At 43.3% G+C, this 9,304-nt stretch overlaps 1 long non-coding RNA gene across 1 annotated transcript; it reads right to left on the minus strand.

Moving 5' to 3' along the window:
* Positions 1-67: 67 nt before the first annotated feature.
* Positions 68-6,247, minus strand: LOC125614556. Its single transcript, XR_007345143.1, has 2 exons — positions 4,429-6,247; positions 68-4,023 (listed from the first exon to the last, which is right to left on the minus strand). It is a non-coding gene; the product is annotated as an uncharacterized LOC125614556 (long non-coding RNA).
* Between the last annotated feature and the right edge of the window lie 3,057 nt (positions 6,248-9,304).

Raw genomic sequence — 9,304 nt, forward strand, 5'->3', positions numbered from 1 at the left:
TTCTGGGGGCCCATTAATTAGGAGGTCACAACAATTCTCAGCACGCAGGCTGAGCCCACTGAGATCCCAGGAGTATCCAGGCATTGCTTCTATTTATAGTCCATTATGACCCACGACACTGTGGACACGTATTGCACTCACCTAAAGAAACCAACAGGCCCAGGGCCTTCGCGCCACTGGCCTGCAGAGACCTGGAGGAGGAGGCAACCTATAGGCTGCGTGGAACCAAAGACCCTAGATCCTGGGATCTGAGCTGGACAGACAGCTCATGTGCACACAGTCACCACTGTCACTGAGAGTGCATTTGAAACACCCACAGAGTTGGCAGTGGACCTGGTATGCCCACGAGTGGGGGCGAACTGCATCCCTTGAAAATGATAGTGTCCAGAGAAAGGCAAATTTTGTAGGATTTCACTTATCTCAGATTCTCAATTATCAGGTTCATAAAAAGATAAAGTACAATGTTCTTTTCCTGGGCCTCAAGGGCACTAGAATTCAGCATTGATGGCAAGAGTATGTCCACGTGAGTTCTGGAGATGCAGGGTGGCGACACCTATACACCAACATGAACATGCTTAATGCCACTCAACTGTGTACTCCAAAATGGTTTAATTACAAAACAGATGTTTGGTGTCAATTACCACAATGTAAACACTTGGGAGACTGCTGATTGACTCAGCATAGTTTGTGTTGTGATGGCAGAATACAAGACACTGGGTAATTCATAGCACAGATTTTGTTTCTCAAATTTGGGAGGCTGGAAGACCTAGATGTTTGAAAACCTCGCATTTGCTGATAAATATTACTGCCTATGTCAGGCATGGTGAAGTGAAAAGTGGGACTTTGGATACTCAAAGAACACAATGTTGGGGGATTGGTGTCCCTGATCCATAGACAGCATGTGGTTTCTATGAAAGCCAGTGAGGGAGCAGGAGTAACAAAGCTGAACAGATGACCTGAGGGGATACTGGCAGATAGGCCAAACTGGAGAACATGTTCCAGCTAACATTGGTATTTGGGCTCCTGAGCCCAGACTGGTTGTTAAAAAAGGTGCAGACAGGCAGTGTTCATGTACAAAATGTCTACATTTAAAGGTGGGTAATTTAAATGGCATCTAGTTACACATCTGAAAAAATGGTCTGCCAACATATGAATTTCATTTTAACAACAACAACAAAAAAAACAACAGACAATTGTGGGAGGCTATCCTCACACGTGATTTGACTTACCTCCCTGGCTGGGTGAGAGGTGCTCAAACACAGTTGTGTCAGAGCCATTCCCCACCCTTTCCCAGGTCCGAGGGCTTGTCCGTGCAGAGGCGTGCCTGGCCACTGACCTGAAGACCCAATCGTTGTCCTTGACCTTGGGATGCTGCCCCCCTTAACCTTCACTGGATGGGATTTTCCCTTGAATTTTTTATTCCCCAATAAAAGCTCATTCCCTGGCATGCTCTCCCTCTCTCCCTAGTCTCTTGTGTAAACCTCGCCACCACATTAGGTGGCTGGAAGCGGGAGCTAGGAGAAGCCATCTCGGAGCTGTGTGAAAGGTAATGAGAGTCTTGTCTCTTTAACTGAAAACTCACTAGCAATTTCTTATGAACTGAACCTTCTTTCATGAAGCTCGCGCTGGTCGCAAGGCAGAGACAATGAGACATATAAAGATAAAACCTTGTCTTCACTAGGACACCTAGAAATAGGTTTTATTTGGCTCATGCAAATATCTTTCAATAGAACTTCTGATTTCTGAATGAACCCATTCAATTTTTTAATGCTCAGATCACAAGGTTTTCTTTACAGAATATTCTCTTCTTCTTCTTAAAGCCTCACATAGAAAATGTCTCACATGACATAGGAGGGGAATGACCCAAAGGATGAGAGAATGGCTGGAACCGTTCTCAAATGTGCCCATATAGCCTAAAGTTTGAAGGCATCTAATTGTACTCTAAAACAATTATGAACCTATTTGATCCATTATTAATAAATATCACCCCTTTACCACTTGATCCAAATCATAGAAAACTGGAAACAGATGATCATTGGCTTTGATACCTATACTTCCATTTCATTACCCAGAGACGATCAAATCTATACTTCAAGTGATGCAGATTTATTACAGAATGCTAAGATCCTAAGGATATATTTTGGCTCAGCCCATGGTATTGCTTCATTATTTTATTATTTTGTAAGTAATAAAATGTAACTTCATGTTGGATGATATATTCAAGCCATGAAAATATCATCCAACATTGTTCTTCCCAAAACATTAGCCCAATTTCTGCGCATGCTCACTTACTGTTTAGGGATTTTACTAATTGTTTAAAGGTTCTAGAAGACCTGTTAGACTCGTAATGGACAAACAATGCCATAAGAAGAAAATAAGGTCAGCCTAGAGCAATGGGCAGCTGCCTGTCCTCGGCTGGGAGGAGCACTGGCCATGGCACCAGGGCTGCTGGGCACCAGAAGCCTCCACAGCCCTGCAGGGAGCCTGGAGCACAGCTCTGCATAACCATGCTCAGCCCTGGACAGATGCACATGAGTTCCCATCACAGGCTAGAGTGTGACAGTCCCAGGTGCATGCCTGTCATGCCAGCCACCAGGGAGGCTGAGGCAAGAGGAACGTGTGAGGTCAGCCTTGGCAATTAGACCTTGTGACCAAGGGGGAAAAAATTACAAGGGTCTCTGAGGGTGTAGCTCAGGTAGGTCACTTGCCTAACAGGCTCAAGGCCCTGGGTTCAATCCCCAGAACCAACATACACACAAAAAGTGAACTTGGAATATCGTTTAAAATGATGGGTCAGGTACACAGAAGGACTTCAATATGACCTCCCAGAGGAGCTCAACTTGAGATCAAAAGGCAACAAAAGACCACCCAGACTATTGACTCCGTGTCTGAAACCCTCTGTGTGCATGGGAAGCACTGCTGGCAAGTCACCAGAGGGCCAGAGCACTTGTGCCCCCTGCAGGGGTGTCTCTTGGCTAACACTGAAGACTGTTCCCCTCTGGGGCAGCTGAGAGCAAGCTGGGCCTTGGAGCAAGGACTAGTGCTTTAGATATAGACTATGCAGGCAAGGGACAATGTCTTTAATAAAACTAAAATTAAAAAGTCACATCGAAAAAAATTTTAAAAAGAAGAAGAAAATAAGGTCAAGTAGAGGAACGGGCAGAGGCATCCAGAGGAAGCCCATTTTCACAGGAGAAAATCCCCCAGTGAAAAGCATCAGAATAGATACCAAGAAAAATACCAACAAAAACAGTGTGCTCCCACTATGTATCTACTCCACATGCAAAAGTTAGAAAGCTAGATAATACAATCCTGGCCACAGGTAGAGCTATTCAGAAGAGCCACCTGGCAGTGCTTAGTCAAAGAAGGAAACATGCACACTTTGACCTAGAAATTCCACCTGTGTGTACATTACCCACGTAGTGCCTAAGCAGTTTCACAAGGGGACATGCACAGGGAAATTTATCCTCAGGTTCCTTATAGAGTTGTCTGTGCTTACAGGAGGTTGAGGGCTGTCAGGGTGCCCACAGCTGGGAAAGTCAAAAGCTAAAAAGGTAATGGATGCCAACCTGCATATATTAATAGAAATCAATGAAAAACAATAGATTGACATGACAGTAAAATCCCTGAATTCAAGTTCTTGCTAGCCTACCTACCAACAATCATGCTTGGTCAAGACACAGACATACTTCAAGGCAAAAAAAGGGAGAACATATAATGTCATTATTAGTTTTCTTAAATGCAAAAAAGGAAATGGTAATATTTACCCAGCCATGACCTGTTATGCATAATATGTGAGATTATTGTGGACATGTTGGTAAATGATTATCTACTCAGACATGTTCTGTGACTCACCAAATGCAAGGGTCCATGAAGAATTACCGTCTCCATACATGAATTCATCATCAAAAGACTTGAGTCAACAGGGGATTCACAAAATGGCTTCTTGGCCAACTTGATGAGTGCGTCCTCGGACAATGCTTCCACCTGAAAGATGTCACCAACTTGTTCTCAGTCACATTTCTACAGTGCCACAAAAAAGAAACAAAGTCTGATACTCTATCGAGTGAATCCTCAAGTGGACCAAACACCATACTTCCTTCCATATTTTAAAATTAACAAATGCAACTTCAACTCAATAACTTGTATTAGGCAACATGCAACCGTAACCTCTTACATGTACTCTTTTACAGACTCACATGTCCTAGGTGATGATCTACCTGTCCATTGAGCAGAAAGAACACGTGCTACTTCACATTCCTTACAGGCGACCAACCCATTCTGTGCCAAGCTGAATACAAATCCCTGGTCATAGGAGAATGGAAGCATATCTCCCACAACAACATGCATCAGGAAACATTGGGGTTTTCAAGAAAAAATCCGGTGGCACCCTTTTGAAAATCACTGAACCCCTGAAAAGGCGCCTACCATTCTCCTTGCTGTGGGGGTCGGCGTATTTGAGTCGATTTTTAAACACCTTTTCACAATTGAGAACATCACTGCACACACACAAAATAACAACAATAATAATTATTATTTTAATATTATTATTATTATTAAAAAATCACCGCAGAAGGGCGTGGAGTAGGGAAGCAGCTCAGGACAGGACACCTGGGAAGCTGAGAGAGTGCTCCCCTCACCAGGACAGAGTAGCAACCCCAGGGGCCATCCCTAGAGACCCACCACCTCCAGCCACACCCTACTGCCTACAGTTACCACCCAGTTAGTCCCCACCAGGGGTTCGATGCACTAAGTAGGTTAAGGCTCTCCTAACTTGCACTGTATCAGACCGGAACTTTTGAGGGACAATAACAAACCATCACATCTGTGAGCTGCAAACATCTGTACCCTCACCCTTTCTCATAGGACCTTTTCCCCAGCCGTCAGCCCTCAGGCCTTCTGTAGTTTCACGGATTGGAAATCTCACTTTTAAATGGTGCATCCAACTGAACACACTGCTCTACAGGGAGTCAGGTATTTCTGGTCCTATATACACTGGACAGAGAGATGTTGAGGTCCTACTAGGTGTCAGGTACTGTTCAATATTCCGGGATACAGCACAGACCTGGCCTTGGCCTCCCAGAGTCTGTCATTTAGCTACTTGTTTATGTGTAGCCTGAGAATAAGGAAGCTTTGAGTGGGGAAGGTAGGGGTGTGTGTGTGTGTGTGTGTGTGTGTGTGTGTGTTTGTGTGTGAAGATTGTCACCATTCACAGATTACATTTAACTAATTAGTGTTGGGAGCATCAAAGGCAAATGAAACAAAATCTCTTCCCCAGGGCAAAAGAGGGGAGATAGGGTGCATACTCAAATTTTAGTAATTTTATAGGTTACTTCCGATACACTGTTATAATTTTCCTCGGGTCTCTATGGTTCTACCCCTCATAAAAGAAGTCTGTATTTGTTGTAGAGGGGTTTTTAAATAATATATTATGGAAAACATCAAAACATAATGCCTTGCTTAAGAAAACAGCAGGCATACTTAATGACTATTATGAAACATTGGGGATTTTTAAGGTCAGCATCCTGTTTTATACACAGCCTACTGCTAAGAATTATGCTTCACACCTGGTGTGGTGGTGCAAAAAATATGTGGTTGGCCGTTATTTTTCACATCCAATGGACTGTCTGTTTACTGTATTGATGTTATCTTTTTATGAACAAAACTTCAGTTTTCATGAAGTCCAATATATCTATTTTTTTTCTAGTTGCCTGTGCTTCTTATAAAAAAAAATTACTGTCAACTCCAGTGTCCAGAATCTGTTGCCCTATGTTTTCTTTTGTAGGTGTGTATTAGGTAAGAGTTCAACTTCATTCTTTTGCATGTGTATGTCCAGTTTTCCCCAATACGATTTGCTGAAAAGACTGTTCTTTTCCTCACTGAAAGGTCTTGTGTCCCTTATCCAGAGTCATTTGATCAAACACACAAGGGCTTACTTCTGGGCATTCTATTCTGTCCCATTGGTCTCTGTTTGGCATTCTGTCAACACCACACTGTTTTGCTTGTGGTAGCTCTGTAGTAGGTTTTTGAAATCAGGGAGTTTGAGTCCTTCTAATTGTTTCTCGTTTTCATAATTGGATTGGCTACTTGGATTCCCTTGATATTCCATAAGAATTTTAGGATGGGTTTTTCTTTTTCTGCAAAAATTGTCATTGGGTGCTGGGGTTGTAGCTCAGTGGTAGAGTGATTACCTAGCATGTGTGAGGCACTGGGTTGTTTTTTGGGGTTTTTTTCCTCAGCATCACATATAAATAAGTAAATGTCCATTGACAACTTAAAAAATATTTTTAAAAATTGTCATTGGTGGGCTGGGGTTGTGGCTCAGTGGTAGAACACTTGCCTAGCATGTGTGAGGCACTGGGTTCTGCACCACATATAAATAAATGAATAAAATAAAGTTCCATCAACATCTAAAAAATTTTTTTAAACTGTCATTGGTATATTTTTAGGGATCGCATTGTAGATTTGGGGTGGTATTGACATCATAATATTAAGTCTTCCAATTCATGAAAATGGGATGCTTCCACAAATTTATATCTTCTTTAATTTCTTTCAACAATGCTTTATCATTATCATTACACTATCATCTTCCACTTCCTTGGTTAATTTGAAAGTGCTATTTTATTCTTTGTTGATGTTATTGCAAATGGTATTATTTTTATAGTTTTCTTTTCAGATTAATTATTAGTACATAGAAATGCAGTGAATTTATTATGGTTTGGATACGTGGCATCCTCCAAAAGCTCACATGTGAGATAATGTAGGGGTAAGGTGATTAGATTATGAGAGTTGTAACCTAATCAGTGGATTAATACACTGAAATGGATTAACTGGGTGGTAACTGAAGGCAGGTGTGGTGTGGCTGGAGGAAGTAGGACTTGGGGTCATGACTTTCAGCTTTATGTTTTGTCCCTGGTTATCGTAGTTCTTTTTGCTTATTGTTGGCCATGCCTCAGCTGCTCTCCACCTCCACACCCTTCTGCCATGATGTTCTGCCTCGCCCCCAACCCAGAGCTATGCAGTCGGCCAACCTGGACTGAACCTCTGAAATCCTCAGCCAAAATAAACTTTTCCTCCTCTAAATCGGTCTTGTCAGGTATTTTGGTCACAGTAAGGAAAAGCTAACTAAAACAATTTTGGTGTGTTCACTTGGAATCCTACGACTTTGCCAACTTCCTTTATTAGTTCTCATAAAACCAACCATGTGTTTGTGTGTAGTCTTTAGAGTTTTAGATGACATGTGATCCTATCATCTTAAAAACCATTTGATTTGTTCTATCCAATTTATGTGCTTTTGGTTTTTTAAATTTTTTTTTAGTTCTTGATAGACCTTTATTTGATTTATTTATTTTTGTATGGTACTGAGAATCCAACACAGTGCCTCTCGCATGCCAGGCAAGTGCGCTACTGCTGAGCCCCAGCCCCAGCACCGTGCCTTTGACTTTTCCCCTTGCCTAATGACTCCATCAGGGACTCCCAGGGCTCTGGGGATAACAAGTGGCCATCCTCATCCTACTCCTCATCTCAGAGGAAAAGCTTTCTGTCTTCAGGGGTGGCTCACACCGAGGCCTCTCCCCTTGGCTCATCAATGGCCGCCTTCCTGCCACCTGTTCACAGGGTCACACGCTCTGCTCACACACTCCTGGTGTCGCTTATGTGACCAAATTCCTTCTTCTTATAAAGACTCTAGGCATCCTGGACGAGGGTGGCTCCCCAGTGACCCCACTTTGATGTAGAAGCTTTATCTCCAGATAGCTCCCATTCTGAGGCTCTGGGCTCAGGACTTCAACCTGTGAATCTGGGAGAACAGAACTCAGCCCGTGAGAGCAGATGCAGGAAAGGGGTGGGGTGAGGGCTTGCCCAAAGTTCCAAGGGGAAACATTATGGCAGAAACCAGATTTTCTCCTGGAAAAAAATCCAACCACCACAAACTCAAGTCAAATTCCTCTTCTCCCATCACCCCCTGGCCCAGACTCTCCCCAGAGGTGGCTCTGGTCATCTGTTTGTTAGGGAGTCACCCGTGGTCCCCTATCTCTCAGAAAAGAGGATCACCTCAGCTACTGTCCCTAAAGCCAAGTGATGGCTGCGGTTTCCACACTGTGTGGATCTGGAGAGACACACAGTGCCACTGGACCAGCCTATGTTCACGGCTGTGTCTGTGTCCCACAAGCTGAAACATGTGGTCCAGGGTCTTCTTTCCACCCACAGGTCCTAAGAACTTGCAGTCAGCACGTGCCTCCTTATTCACTGTAGCCACAGACTTCCTGCCAATGGCCATTTCATTGTACATGTCTTATAATTTAACACAACATTGAAACAAATTTCCTTCTGGGAGCTTCCCAGGGCACGTACCAAGACCTAAATTTCTGAGTTGTAGGCAGCATAGCATTCGAGCATTTTTTAAGTTTCCTGGATAATGTTAAATGTGCCTCCAAAGTGTATGAAAAAAGCTTATCTTCCTATCCCCTTCCCAGCACATATTATCAACATCCTTAGTTTTTGTAAAATAAATAAATAAAATACATCATTTGAGCCTGAGTTCATCTGCTTGCCAGCTGTGTTCCAGTGACCTCCTCCCGTGCATAGTCCTCATCTGTGTTTCTCCTTGTGCCTCCTGTTCTACTGGGTTGCCATTTCCTCCCAATTGATTTCTGTGTTTTGACAATGTTTGGGGCATATTTCATTGGAGAGTAGTTTCTAATGTGGATGGTCAAATGAAGCATCTTGACAGCTTTGGGTTTTGAGGATTAAAGCCAACCCTCCTCATTTCTAGGCCACAGCCTCTTCACCTAGATTTCTACCAGTATTCCAGTAAATATTTCATGTGTATTTGATTTGGTTGGTCTCTGTGTCTGGGTTCAAGACTTAGGTCCTGCACTTGCTAGCAGGGACATTGTGCTTTCTGGTTTGTTGTGTTGGCTTCTTGGGGACACTGTGAGGATCAGGTAGGCAAGGCAGGTAGAGTGGCTGGCCCAGAATATGGCCCAGAGGGAGCGTCTGATCGACATTATTTGTAAAGTGACAGCTGTCAATTATCACACCCAGCATGAATCATCATTATTAAAATATTGGTCACAATCATTTTTTCTACTTCTATGGTGAAACTGTATTATATTCCCCATGAGTGAGGTCACAGGCCATGTGTCTTTGTGTGCCTGCTTCTGTCACTTAGCCTGGAGGCCCCTGGCATAGTTTGCGCTTCAGGACTGGAAGCTCTTTTACCATACAGTTTTGAACTGGCCATTGGTCGCCTGATGGTACTCCATGGGGTCATCTGAGCCTGGCTTGCATCTGGCTCCTGCAA

This window comes from Marmota marmota, unplaced genomic scaffold (genome assembly GCF_001458135.2).
Source record: "Marmota marmota marmota unplaced genomic scaffold, marMar, whole genome shotgun sequence".
NCBI classification, from domain to species: domain Eukaryota; kingdom Metazoa; phylum Chordata; class Mammalia; order Rodentia; family Sciuridae; genus Marmota; species Marmota marmota.